The sequence below is a fragment of the Macaca nemestrina genome, chromosome 3 (genome assembly GCF_043159975.1).
Source record: "Macaca nemestrina isolate mMacNem1 chromosome 3, mMacNem.hap1, whole genome shotgun sequence".
NCBI lineage: Eukaryota > Metazoa > Chordata > Mammalia > Primates > Cercopithecidae > Macaca > Macaca nemestrina.
Genome location: NC_092127.1, coordinates 99,793,998 through 99,809,771, shown reverse-complemented (window position 1 = coordinate 99,809,771; position 15,774 = coordinate 99,793,998).

Below are 15,774 nucleotides of genomic sequence, written 5' to 3'. Positions count from 1 at the left end.
CATTGCCTACCCCCATTTTCTCTCCCCATTAATAAAGCACTGTGCACCTCACACGCCATACAATTACTTATATATTCAATTGCAGTCACAGCTTGGTGAAGATGATTTAAGTCCCTTCCCAATTAAATGGAAATTGAGACATGAGAAAGCCCAATGATGATCTGTGTTTGTAACCAATCTTAGATGTCAAAATTCCAAGTAATATTAAACCTATTTCTAGAATGCTGTCTCCAGCAACCAATGTGTGGTTATATAAATGGTACGTCATCCAAGAAATACAATGTAGATGTAGACAAGAATGTGGCTTCAATCTATTATTTTCCTACAATTCACTGTGTTCTCCATTTCAAGATAATTAAGACATTCATCATTTTTATTCTGTAATTTTGGTTTGTATTAGATGAAATGTCATCATTTTTCAGAACATCTTGATTTCCTTATTTTGCCAAGTGACAGATTTACTTTCAGTATCCTCCAGATGCGCTCTCTTAAAATGGATAAATTAAAATTTCCTGCCATTCTTCCCTGAGACTTTATCATTGTGGTAAGCTCCTGAAATTGGCAAGTCAGGAAACCAAACTCCCTCCTCTCCAAGCAAAGAATGGTTGTGTTGTGGAGCAGATCTGCAGACACAGACTGTAATCCCTGCCCCACTTAAGACTTGCTAAGCCACGTTTGTAAGTCATTAAACTACAGTGAGGCTTCATTTATTAAGTGGATTACTTCCTGACCTCAATGTGTCCTCTAAAATGAACCTGAAGCACTTTGTGCTTTGTAAGTATCTCATAAAATGTTTGACAATAAAGCAGCACGGTGCAAAAGAACTCTATTAAAATTGTGTTAGCAGAGGCAAGTAACCAAATTTTATAAGTGGAGGTATAGAAAAGTACTAAAAAAAATGCTAATACTAAACTCCCAATAGTTTGAAAACAATGTGAAAAAAGTAAAAAAACCAACAAAAAACCAACAAAAAAAAACCTCACTCAGATTTTATTCGTACTTTTAAGTAAAATAACCTAAATATACTTAAGCTTTATGTATCCAGTTTCGTACAGGCATAAATTTGCATGATTGGAAGGGATTTCTGCAACTATTTAATCCAACTAGTCTCCATCTCACTCTCATTAGATATTTGTATCTTTTTAAAATATTACCCTTGATAAAAGACTATTTAGCTGCAACTGAAATATAACTAATGATACAAACTTTATTAGCTCCATACACCTAGCTGCTTGAAAATTCCTCCAAATTTTGCTTTCTTTTTTTTTTTTTTTTTTTGAGACGGAGTCTCGCTGTGTCTCCCAGGCTGGAGTGCAGTGGCGTGATCTCGGCTCACTGCAAGCTCCGCCTCCCGGGTTCACGGCATTCTCCCGCCTCAGCCTCCCAAGTAGCTGGGACTACAGGCGCCCGCCACCTCGCCCGGCTAGTTTTTTGTATTTTTAGTAGAGACGGGGTTTCACCATGTTAGCCAGGATAGTCTCGATCTCCTGACCTCGTGATCCACCCGCCTCGGCCTCCCAAAGTGCTGGGATTACAGGCTTGAGCCACCGCGCCCGGCCCAAATTTTGCTTTCTTATAAATTCTACTCATTGATATCTGTTTTGCCCTCCAAGGAAACAGGAAAAAAATATCGAAACAACTGTATTCTCTACACTTATGCCTTTTACAGTTGAAGATAATTATTATAGTACCAAATGTTTTAGTTCCCAAAAGATTTTCCTTTTTTTGTGGCATTCCGTGGCACTATTCTGTCTCCCCTTAGCACCTACTGCTAAACACGATCCACTTTGGATGTGTCTTTCTAAAGGATTTGGGTCAGATTAGTGTGAACTCCAGGGACTTCAGGAATGGTCCAAGCAGTCAGGACCTGATCAGCATATTCTCCAGGCTCCATTATATTGTGAAGTAACGGAACTTCGCCTGTCAAGACGCAGGGCTAAAGAGTGATCCTTCCTTTTGTCTCTTCCAGATAGATCCTCCCAAAAGGATGGGTGCCTTCATTCACTCAAGAAATACCTTGTGAGTACAGGTAATTATCAGACATTTTTCTTTGTGTTAGAGATCTATAGTGGATCAGACTCTCATGGAGTTCAGTCTAGAAGAGGAAAAAGACAAAAAAAGTTACAATTTCGAACTCCCTAAGTAAAAAGTCAGGTGCAAAAATGGCCAGTAATTCAGAAAGTGGGGAATATAACTTAGATTAGGTAGTTCATGAAGTTGTCTTTGGGGAGAGGCCGTTTCAGGTCAGTTCTGAAGGGAGAGGAGTAGCAAGTCACCCATCACGTAATTAAAGCGGCCTCCCGTCATTCTGCAAGTCTTGTGCTCCGGTGCGTGTAGTAGCTTTGCTCCTCTAGGGTGACTGCCCTCAATGGCTGCCAACTCCTCTGGACCACATGGGAAGGGCTGCGGTCCGTGCTACCAGAGCTCCAGCTGGGCTTCTCACCTGGGTGCAAAGAGCTTTCTTTCCAGTCTGTATTAATTTCCTAGGGCTGCCTTAACAAACTACCACAAATTCAGATGGCTTAAAACAACAGAAAATTGTTGTCTCATAGTTTTGAGGGCTAGAAATCCAAAATCAAGGTTTCAGTAGGGACATGCTTCCTCTGAAGGTTCTGGGCAAATCCTTCCTTGACTTTTGGCTTCTGGTGGGTGCCCACCATCCTTTGTGCTCCTTGATTAGTAGATGCCTCACTCCTTTCTCTGCCTCTCTGGTCACATGGCCTTCTCCCTGGTTCTGTGGCCAAATTCAACGGCAGGAGTCGTTGAATCAAGATCCGCCTTAATCTAGTATGGCCTCATCTTAACTTTATTACATCTGCAGACACTACTTCCAAAATAGGTCATGGTCACAGATACGGGGGTCAGGATTTGAACGTATCTTTTTCAGGGATGTAATTTAATTTACAACAATGTTCCCATATACATTAAAGAGCTTTGTGCTGACAGCAGATGGGACTCCTTTTTTCAGTGAACTTCTCTTTAGCTATCAAGGAAAACTTTCTTCTTATTATGTCTAGCATTTTTTGGAGGAAGCTCCCTTAAAACAAGCAAACAAAAATCTTGCTTGGGCTCCTAGTGACAGAATTGTTTCTTAATAAACAAAAATTTAACCATAATCCTCTCAATCCCAGAGAGAAAACTGCCCTGGGAACCAGAGCAGATAGATGATGGAGTGAAACATTGAAGTGGGGGCTCAACTGGCTATTACACTAAGAGAGGAAGAAGGGAAATTTCTTTTTTCTTTCTTTTTTTTTTTTGAGTTGAAGTCTTGCTCTGTCACCCAGGCTGGAGTGTAATGGCGTGATCTCAGCTCACTACAACCTCTGTGTCCTGGGTTCAAGTGATTCTCCTGCCTCAGCCTCCCTAGTAGCTGAGATTACAGCTAGCCCACCATGATGCCCAGCTATTTTTTTGTATTTTTAGTAGAGACGAGGTTTCACTATGTTGGCCAGGCTGGTCTCAAACTACTGTCCTCAGGCAATCCACCCGCCTCAGCCTCCCAAAGTGCTGGGATTACAAGTGTGAGTCACCATGCCCGGCTAAGAAATTTATTTTTTCAATCTATCCTCACATTTTTAGAACACTTTAAATTATTATGTGAACATATGTGTGCAAATATGTACATAATATGATGTAACTATGTCTGTGGGTGGGTGTGTTTTTGAAATTTTTGGTAGATGCAAGTTTTATGATTATTGGAAAGATAAATTGCAGAGTGAAGCAGCAATAAATCAAGAGACTCAATCCCAGCCCTATTTGTATTTCTGTTTATTAAGAAAATTTTCTACCACTACTGCATCATCAATCATAAGATGCATATTTTAGTTACATTTTAACATCTTCAAGATCAGGATGTGTCTTACAAATAAAAATGTTTTCCAATCCTTGTTGGTCAGTTGGGGCAGTTAGCATGGGCTATCATTGCCTTTAAATGCATGAATGCGGAAATAGATTTACATATTTTCATAGCCACTTCAATTGAGTTATGTGCATTATTGATATCACACATGCTGATTTTAATTGCCATTGCTAATGTCTCCAAAAAGATTACAGTGGACTTTAGCTTTGCAATTAAAATGTAGTGCATGTGGAGAAAAGTGAAAACAGAAATGTGAAAAATAAATCTACGTCTAAATAATGCTAAAAGGATCCTTTCAGTAAGTGTGAAACAAAATTTTTGTAAAATCAGCAAGCCTTGTACTATAGTTTAACTGGTAACATTTTTTCTTAGTAGTACATAAAATAATGGCTCATCTTCAATAAATGGCATCTCAGAGTCAAGGAAATGCAGTAATTTATTCCCTCAAGTACAGTGAAACATAAGCTCTTCAAAATGCAGCCTTCCATAACTTTCCCAACTTCTAGACTAATAGCTAAGAAAAAAAAATCTCATTGGTAGTGAGTAAATATAGCATTTGAAGACTCAGGGGAAAATGACTATCCCTGATAAAAATCTAAAGATTCAGAATCCCATTAATCTTAAGAATTCCATTAATACCACCTTGGTCCAAACCATCATCATTTCTCACTGGAGCAATCGCTACAGCCTCCAAAATGGCCTCTCTGCAAACTCTCCAATGGCTTCCCCTTGCATTCAGAAGAAAATCTAGATATCTTAACAGTACCTGCAAGGCTCCACCTTCTTGAACTGGCCCTACCCAGCTGACTGGCCTCATCTCTTCCTCCCCTCCTCTTTCATGGTGATTCAGCCACAGCAACCTCTTTCTGTTTCTCCTTTTGGCTTTTAGTCAAGCACCCAGTTTACTGCCTTCATACTGGCTCTTCTGTCATTTTGCAATGTTCTCCTTCCAGGTCTTCCAATGACTTGTTGCTTCTTGTCATTCGACTCAGAGGGGACGATCTCAGAGAGACTTTCCTTATCCATTTAATATAAAATAGTCTTTAGTTTATATCATACTGTTTTATTTTCATAGCATGTGTATCACTCTGAAATTATTTAATTTGTTCACTTCTTAGTTGTCTGTCTTCCTTTTCCATAAAATGTAACTGCACCAGAGGTGGGGACAGCAGGGGCTTGTCTGTCCTTCCACTGCTATGTCCTAACACTATGCTGTTACTATTTGATGAACGACTAAATAAATAAAGTGTAACTGGACAGTTTAATATGAAGGAAAAATGCTTTAATGGGCTGGGATGCTCTATAAAAGCCAGTCTACATAAAAATCAAAAAGCACTTCAGAAGAAATTGGAAGCTTAAGAAACAAAAAATGAAACATTGTAAAGAAATGGAAGCAAAGAGTAATGGAATCCAGCCATGATGGAGTGACTTAGCCACCCATTAGGACTGGTTATGTTGATGATATGTAACAACCACTGACATTGGAGAAGAGAGACAGACGGTAGAGCAGCTTGGAAGTCTTGAGATGAGGAGTATGCATCTGTTACACGCAAAGCCCTCATGGCAGTGAATGTGCTCCACTCCAGGCTGCCAGACAGCTGAGCTTGGTAGTCAGGAGCCAGGAGGTGGCATTCACTATGTAGAATACAGTGGTGCTGATAATGCTTTACATTTCCAAAACATTCCTAGCAAAGTCAAAAGCTTATGAAGGTCAGGGCACGTAACATGAATGAGGAAAACAGACTGGGTCACACAAGCTCATGCCCCTTTTAAAGGGACCAGCTGCTACTCAGCAGTGATGGCTGCCCTGTGGGCATTCAGGCCAAGCATGATGAGATATTCTCATTTTCCTAGAAAGGACAGATATCTGGATTTTTATAAAAAATTTTTCTACATTTCAATATTGGGAACAAAATCAACTTACAAAAACACACCATGAATGAAACGAAAACAGATCTGTAGTCTAAATCTAACTCACAGGTCACTAGGTTCAACCGCTACCTTATAATTTTGAAAATTCTACTTCAGTATTATCTTTTCTGAAATATCCAAGGACCTTAAAAAATAAATAAGTGCAAAATTTAAAATTTTGATGATGGAATGAGCACATTCTTATTTTAGAAGTAGAATTCGAGAGTACAGAAAAGCATAAAAATGTGGAAACAAAAAAGTTATTGTTCCTATGCCAGATAACATTCTGATGTACACTTTTCTGTGATTAAGATTAATGATCACTGATAAAATATATATGTACTTACCCACTCACAAATATCCTTACATGTGTAGGCACATCAAGTTATATTGTCCTTCACTTTATTGCACCTTATAGATATTGTAATTTTTACAACTCAAAGGTTTATGGCAACCTCGCAATGGGCAAGTCTACTAGCACCATTTTTCCAACAGCACTTGCTTACTTTGTGTCTGTGTTACATTCGGGTAATTCTTGCAATGTTTCAAACTTTTTCATTATTCTTATCTCTGTTATGGTGATCTATGATCAGTGATCTTTGACGTTACTATTGTAATTGTTTTGGGACACCACAAGCCATGTCCATATAAAGTTGCAAAGTTAATTGATTAATGTTGTATGTGTTCTGACTTCTCCATCAACCCTTGGGCCTTCCTATTCCCCGAGACATAACAATATTGAAATGAGGCCAATTAATAACCTTATCATGAACTCTAAGTGTTCAAGTGAAAGGAAGAGTCACATGTCTTGCACTGTAAATCAAAAGCTAGAGATGAGCAAGCTTAGTGAGCAAGATATGTGAAAAGCTGAGACAGGCAAAAACTAGGTCTCTTGTGCCAAATAATCAAGTTGTGAATACAAAGGTAAAGTCCTTGAAGGAAATTAAAAGTGCTATTTCAGTGAACACAAGAACTTATAATAAAGTAAAACAACTTTATTGCTGATATGGAGCAGTTTGAGTGTCTGGATAGAAAATCAAACCAGCCACATTTTCTTAAGCCAAAGCCTAATCTAGAGCAAGAATCCAACTCTCTTCAATTCTATGAAGGCTGAGAGAGGTAAGGAAGCTGCAGAAGAAAAATTGGAAGCTAGTAGGGGTTAGTTTATGAATATTAAAAAAAGAAGCCATCTCTATAACACAAAAGTACCCAGTGAAATAGCAAGAGGTAATGTAGAAGCTGCAGTCAAGTTATCAGAAGATCTAGTTAAGATCATGGGTGAAGGTGACTACACTAAAAACCAGACTTTCAGTGTAGACAAAACAGCCTTCTATTGGGAGAAGATGCCATGCACTACTTTTATAGCTAGAGAGGAGAAGTCACTGGTTTGCTCCAAAGCTTCCAAGGACAGGCCGATTCACTTGTTAAAGACTAATGCAGCTGGTGACTTTAAGTTGAAGTCAGTGCTCATTTACCATTCTGAATATCCCAGGGCTCTTTAGAATTACGTGATAATTTACTCTGCCTATGCTCAATAAATGGAACAACAAAGTGTGAGTGACAGCACATCTGTTCATAGTGTGGGTTACTGAATATTTTAAGCATACTGTTGAGACCTACTGCTCAGGAAAAGAAGATACCTATCAAAATATTATTGCTCATTAACAAGGCACCTAGTCAAACAAGAGCTCTGATGGAGAGGTACAAGGAGATTAAAGCTGTTTTATGCCTTCTAACAGAACATCCATTCTTCAGTCCATGGATTAAGAAGTAATTTTGACATTCAGGTTCTCTTATTTTAGAAATACAACTTGTAAACCTGTAGTTTCCATAGCGAGTGATTCCTCTGTTTGATCTGGGCAAAGTACATTGAAAACCTTCGGGAAATTATTTAGCATTCTAGTTGCCATTCAGAATATTCATGAGAGGAAGTCAAAATATCAACATTAACAGGAGTTTGGAAGAAGTTGGTTCCAACCCTCATGGATGATTTTGAGGGGCATAAGATGGGGAAGTAACTGCAGATAGGGGAGAAATAGTAAGAGAACTAGAATTAGTAGTAGAGCCTGAAGATGTGACTGCATTGCTGTAATCTTATGACAAAACTTCAACAGATGAGGGGTTGCTTGTTATGGATGAGCAAAGGAAGCAGTTTCTTGAAATAGAATCTACTCTGGGCGAAGATGCCATTAACATTGTTAAAATGACGAAAAAGACTTTAGAATATTATACAACCTTGGTTGGAAAAGCAGTGGCAGAGTTTGAGAGGATTGACTCCATTTTGAAAGAAGTTCTACTGTGGGTAAAATGCTATCAAACAGCCTCACAAACTACAGAGAAATCTTCCAGGAAAGAAAGAGTCAATGGATGCAGCAAACTTTATTGTCGTATTTTAAGAAATTGCCACAGCTACCCCAGCCTTCAGTAACCACCAACCTGATCAGTCAGCAGCCATCACCCTCAAGACAAGACCCTCCACCAGCCAAAAGTTTATGACTTTCTGAAGGCTCAGATGATCTTTAGCAATTTCTAGCAATAAAGTATTTTTAAATTAAGATAGTTACATTGTTGCTTTAGACATAATAAATTGCACAGTTAATAGACTATTGTATAGTGTAAGCACAACTTTCAGATGCACTGGGAAACCAAAAAGTTTGCACGATTTACTTTATTGTAATATTTGCCTTATTTCAGTGGCCTGGCACTCAATTAACTATATCTCTGAAGTAGGCCTGTACACAGATAGCTAGATAGCTTTACGTCCTGTTTTCTCTCTTATCATTAGATTATAATATTAAAACATTTCCTTGTTATTTAAATTTCTTATGAATATTATTTTAAAAGCTGCAAAGTATTCCATTGTAATCATGTATTATCATTTATTTAAAGTTTTCTTTATTTTGGATGTTGACATTGCTTCCATTTTTTCTAGAACAACTTAATGAACATCTTTATGCGTAAATATTTGTTTGTATATCACCTTATTTCATTAGATGTGATTGCCAGAAGTAGAATTATTAAGTGAAATGTTGATGAATGAAACCAAATTAATCCAAAATATTTTGTCACAAAATCTACTTTCAAGAGCAGTTTTGAAAATACTTAACATATTCCTTTCCATCATTAAAAACATAAGGAAACATAAAACTTTGCTACTTGCTACAAATTTATTTAATTACCAGTAAAAGTAATTATATTTTGTATGGTGATTAACTACCACGTATGTTGAAGCCAGCCTAATTTTTGTGCTTTGTAGGTAAATCTCCCTTTTTCCCCCTTGGTTGGGTGATTGTTAACCTTTTTTCTTTATCCTTGAAATTAAAATTGCTATAATATATGTATTTGAAAATTAATTTTCCATGGAACACAATAAAGTTTTCATTGTACCTACACAGGCTTCCATTCAGTTCAGCAAAGATTTCCTTATTTACTATTATTACATTTTCATTTCTCATATTTGGTCTTTAGTAATATCCATGATTTATATGTTGGCTTCTCTGTTTTACCTCTTATTTTATTTTATCTATTAATTTGGTTGTTAATATCATTTAATGCAGTTTTCCACCTTTAATGTTTTGTTTTTCGATTGCCACCAATGCTGACTTTAAATTTATTGCTGTATTTGGGGGATTTTCATATTATTTTCTTATTGTATTCAGTTCCTTTTTCACAACTGTTTTCATCTTAAGCCTTTCTCTTCTTATGAATTCATTCTTTCCCTAAGAGGCCCTTCTTTCTCATATCCCCTTGAATGTATCAAATATGTTTTCTGAAAGCTCCTGTAGCTCCTAGAACATTTGGCTTTGTGCCTCTATCCTATTAGTATGAATAATGGTGTCAAAATTTTGGGACAAAAGATAGGGCATGTGGGCTCTTCACCACAAGGCCATGTTTCTGCTTGCAATTCACATTCTACTTCCAACTTTTAGTGCAAGCATGTCAATTTCTGTGTCATGTCAGGTTCTCTGAGAAGCAGATGCCAAGATGGAGTTAGGGATATGGGAGATTTATTATAAGTTTTGTCCATGAAAGATAAAGAGGAGCAGCAACAGAAGTAGGAAAAACCTTTACAGGGCAATTCAGGTCTGAATCCTGTGAAAGTAAAGGGTGATGGGAGAAGAATTGGGTAGAAAGAAGTTCAGACTGTGGTGCCAGGTCTGAGAGCATTTTGGCCAGCCACTGGGCAGTTTCTCTAGAGCAGAAAGTACCCATTAGAGGAGTCTTACATGGGTAGAAATTGGCAGGTCTCAGTACCTCTACCATGCGTGTCATTGGCTGGGGGTTACCTGGGGACAGTAGGTGAGAGAGAGGGGTCTCTGCAGGGGACCCTGAAGGACTGCAGCAGGAGAGAAACTTGCAGCAGTATCTCTTGAAGGAAGGTCCAAGGAAACTCCACCCTAGCTACTACAGAAGGTAACCAGCGAATCAACACCTTTCAGTCTAGACATTTCAGTTTCTGATCCCAACATATCCTAGTTACTAAAGATGTTTTTCTAGTCTTTTCTGGAGGTGGCATTTCTTCCCACAAAAAGCAGCAAGAGTGAGCAATGGCCAGGAGGTTTGACAAGACCCAGCAGACTTCATGACATGCTGATAGTCCATTATCTTCCCTGAGCACTACATATTTGAAAAAGCATGTCTGTTCCATAATACTGTTCTATCACTTGACGTAGGTCACTGGCTTCAGATAATTCTCAAATCTTTTCTACAGCGCCTTTTTGCATAATCTGCCTGCTCCCTGCTCTAATTTTCTCTACTTCCAGGGCTGATGTCAACTTACAGCAGAGAAATGATTGCTGGTTATGTCCTCTTTTTGTGCCATCTTCATATGAAGAGTTTAACCATTTTGAATCACATCAACTTGCTCCAATTTAATGCCCTCCAAGGCATTCCACTACATTTAAAATTAACACCCCACTTCTTACCATGGTGTACAAGATCCTATGTGATCTGCCTTCTGACCTCGTCTTCTTTTGCTGTTTCTCCTTGCTCATCATAATTTAAACTCCTTGACTTTCTTACAGTTCCTTGACTATCTGAAACTGTATCTGGGCTCAGGATTCTTCTGCTTCTGTCAGTTTTCCTCCAGAGTTTTGCACCATGAGACTTCTGTTCTCAAGTATCAGTACCTCAGAAGCCTTCCTTGACCTCCCTACTAGAATACAACCTCCACTCTCTACAACACCACTGTCTATTTTCTTAGCATGCTTCCTGGTCATCCTGTCTCCTTCCCTGATCATACTGTCATCAGTTTTGCCCTGCCTTTTATTGCTGCTTTGTGTCAGCTCTTTTGTAGGGTTGGCACCGACATTCAGGATACTCTGTATAAGTTAGCTCAAATGAGACCTAATCCATGCTAGAGCAAGTTGGGAGACCTCAAGGCTTCTAAGGAATTTGAAAGAGTTAACCAGTCTAAGCTGCACTACTGCCTGCCTGGATCTGATTCTTGACCCTGGTGTTTCATTGTCTGGAATTATATTATTTACATGTTGTCTTATTTAATATCTGTCTTCCCCATCAAGAAAGGAAGTGCCAGAATGTCAAGAGCTGTGTTTGTGGCATAAATTCTGTATGCCTGACCCTTCAACAGTAACTGGCACACAGAAGGCACATCAATAAATATGTGTTTAGTAAATGAATGAGTGAATAATGAAGGAAAGTCTTTCTCTGAAGGAAGTATATTTTACATTCACAGCATAGCTTCTCAAACCTCAGCTATATGCATGGTGATCACAATAACTTTGACAGAGAGGACTTAGGGAAGATATTACACAAGGTCTTGTGAGGAATATCAGAACACACATTGTTACATGAGGGATATCATCAACATCATCTCCTATAAGGAAATGCAGATTGGGCATTGTGACATGTAGCCAATTTAGCTAGTGACTCTGCAGCCAAGGCTGGTGCAGGTTTGGAATGCTGATCCTTCCAGAGCTGTCTATTTTCATTTCTCTTCTAGGCCTCCCTATGGCCTCCAACCATGCTATCTGACCTCCAAAGGAACAATGTTTTCCTTCCCTGTTGGGCTCTGCTCTATTTTCTGTGTCCTGACTAAAATTGCCAATTGAACTACAGGTCACATTATAGCATATATTTTGCCACCTTGTACACATTTGAATTTTTAAAACAACTTTCATGGGACTTGTTTTTTAGTTTCATACTGGGAAATTTTCCAAAACCAACGAAATCAAAATAAAATCTATGTTAGACTAATTTTTTCTCAGCACTGCCGCTTCTAAATGTGTACTTCTCTCGTTTGCATTGAAATACCATCAACTCCAGTCATTTGTTTCTTAGACATTTCCTTAAAACATTATGATCTTCTCGGAGAAGATGGACCATTTCTTCTCATCATGTTAGAATATTTTAAACCTGAATGCAAACTTGTGGTTCAGCTCTAGTTGCTTTGGTGATGATATCTGGTAGACATACATGGTTTATTTATTTGGAATTCTACATTCAGAGAGAGACTAAGGCAAAACAAAAACAAAAACCCAACACAAAAACAATATGTGAATTAGGAAAACAGTGCTGATTGTCTTTTCTATTTAAAAGCTCTTTCACTGTAGGAAAATATGACTTAGGCAGCACACTTGAAGGTCTGTAGCAGCGCCTGTTGCATGTTGCTTATTTTAGAGGCAGAGGCCTGGAGTGTGGAGCCCTCTTCATGGACTGAAGTGTCCTGGTTACTTTTTCCATGAGTGTGTAACATTCTGCCAACCGAGGAAATCCAGTGGTGTAACATTTGCTGTAATCAGAGTCTGGCTTCAGGGAAATTGAAAACATGATTTGCAATTTTTAGTCTGATACCAAGAGCTCTTCAATTTGAGCAGAAACGAAATGAGTTTTATTATTCGGTGGCTGCTCTGACTGAGTATCTTTCTTTTGTCTCCATTTTTTGCTCTCTAATGAATTAACTCTGATTAATCTTGCAGATTTTTGTGCAAGCAGGATTAGAGCAGAAAAAATAAGTTGTTTGTGTTAAGCAGTGATGGGTTGTTCTTATTAATTGATTAAGCTGTCCTGAGTTGTTTTTGGAATCATAAGAAGGTAAATATTGTGAATTGATTATTACATTGCCATTCAATAGATGTCATGCAGTATTTTTTATTTCATAAATTTGTGTAAAAATGTAATGTTTGTTTCATGGATAAGGAAAAAGAGTGAAAGGTCTTTCACAGATTTTGAGAATGAGGGGGCACCATGTGGTTTCCAAGGAAAACAATGCCTTTTTCCACCTCATTCCCTGCAATTATGCAAAGCATCTCAGGTTGTCAGCAACAATAGTGCAAGATGCCTGTTGCTTCATGCCCCAAAGCCTACTGCTACTGTCTTTCTAATTAGTCTCCAGTAAGTTATGGAGAGAGCAGATAGATAGGCTCTTGGGTGACAATACCACTCAGGCATATAATAATGTTCATTAGCATTGCCTAGTTTTAAAAACAGTAAGTTATACACTCTGTATTTGGGCAAACGAAATTCTTCTAGAACTATGTAGTCCCTCCCATAGTCAAAAATATTTCAACTAATATTTTAATGGATAGTGTAAGTAAAACTGTATTAGTGCCTTTTAATGAAGACATATTTGGAGACGTTAGATTTGGTCAGATGGTTGGATATTCAAGTCCTTCCTTGTTCTGGAATTTTATGTGACTGTGGGCATCTCTATTAGTGCATCTCTATTACTAAGTGTGTAAAATGAGGATAATTATAGCTAACGGAAGGGTGATTGTGTGGATTAACTGATGTAAAAGATGTAAACTTCTCGGCCCAGTGTCTGGGATTTAGAAGCAATTAATAAATGAATTCACTCATCAATGTTTACTGGGGACTTAATATGTACCAGTCATTGTTCTAGACCTGTGCTGTCTAATATGATAAGCCACTAACCACATGCAGCTATTGAGCACCTAAAATGTGTCTAGTCCAAATTGAAGTGTGCTGTAAGTATAAAATATATGTGGATTTCAAAGATTTGAAATAAAGGAAGTAAAATTTTATGTTAATACTTTGTTACTTACTAGATGTTCAAATAATATTTGGGATATATTATGGCAAATTAATAAGTTATGAAAATTAATTTCATGTTTCTTTTTTAATGTGTTTACTGAAACATTTAAAACTACATAAGTAGCTCACATTTGTGGTGCACACACATTACATTTCTTGTGGACAGTGCTGGTCTAGATGCTGAAGAAAAAGCAAACCAGAAAACGTCTTTGCTATTGTAGAGCTTGCTTAGATATCAAGAAGAGGGGATACATAATGCAACATGGATGAATACATAGAGCCAGTCTTCATTATTTGCATATTCTGTGCTTGCTAATTATCTACTTGCTAAAGTATATTTGTAATCTCCAAAACTGACAATTATAACAACTTTGTGGTCATTCACACACCGGATCAGAATGGCAAAAAATTTGAGTCACTCTGCGCACACATTCTCAGCTGAAGTTAGTCAAGGCCATACTCTCTGCATTCTTGTTTTAACCCTCATAATGTAAAGTGGGCTTTTTTTGTGTGTTCTACTTGGTGCAACATTTTTCACATTTTTGTGCTTTCTGTTTATTTTGCTGTTTCCCCTGGCCCCTGAGAGTAGTGCTGAAGTGCTGTCTAGTGTTACTAATCTCAACAAGGCTGTGACGTGCCTTAAACAGAGAGAATATGTATGTTAGATAAGCTGCTTTCTGGTATGAGTTATAGTGCTGTTGGCGATATGTTCAATGTTAACGAATCAACAATATGTATTAAATCACATCTTTCAACAGAAACACACACAAAACAAGGTTATCAAACATTTGTCAGTTGACAAACATTTGTCAATTGACAAACATTTTGTCTCCAGAGACTCATAGGAACCTCACCCTATATTTCTCCTAGGAGTAATTGTTCAGTGTTTGCTAATGCAGTATTCACAGAAACTTTACAGAACTTAAGTACCATGATTAATAATAATTGATTTTATATAATATATTCTCAAGTACTGATAAGTGCTATTAAGTAGAGTATGGGGATAGAAAAAGGGATGAATGAGAGTGTGGGGTCTCACACCTGTAATACCAGCACTTTGGGAGGCTGAGGAGGCGAATCGCTTTCAGCCCAGGAGTTCGAGACCAGCCTGAGCAACATGGTGAAACCAAATCTCTACAAAAAACACACAAAAAATTATCCAGGCATGGTGGTGTGCACTTGTCGTCCCAGCTGCTTGGGAGGTTGAGGTGGGAGGATCGCTTGAGCTCAGGAGGCAGAGGTTTCAGTGAGCTAAGATCACACCTCTATACTCCTGCCTAGGTGACGGAGTGAGACCTTGTCTCACAAAAAAAAAAAAAAAAAAGAGAGAGAGAGAGAGATGAATGCGATAATTTAGAAAGGATAGTGTGGAAGTCTCACTGAGGTTATGAAATTTTAGAAAATGAACTTGGGGTCAGTTGGTGGCTGGATCATTCATGCCTGTAAGCCATCTGATGCCTTTGCTTTGCTCAAGCTATTTCTTCTCCCTATAATGTTCTTATCCTCAGAACAGTTCCCCCTTCCTTGTTTTTCCTATTGTCTTTTAAAGAAAAATGTCAACAGCAAAATTAATTGACAGATTATTCTTTAAAATAAAGGAGTAAAGCAATAGCAAATAAGAAAATAAGGGTATGGCAACAACCACTCCAACTTGGTAAACATAATTGCCGTAAGAATCCAACAAGAATCTTTATGGGAATTGGAAATCTTTAAATAAAATATACTACATCTTGTGTGATTAGAAGGCTTTGGAAGATGTGATTAGAAGACTTTGGAGGATTTTGAGGGGGTGATAAGCTCATATTTACATTTTAAAGCATCATTCAGTCATCAAGAGAATAAGCTTTCAGGGGAAAAAAAGAAAACAGAGACAAGTTAGGTGGTATGAGAATGAAATGATGTAAATGAAGCCCTTAGTACAGTGCCTGTTTCCTAGTAAGTGCTCGGTGCATGTTAACGATTACTGTTATTCCTAATGATTCTACTTCTTC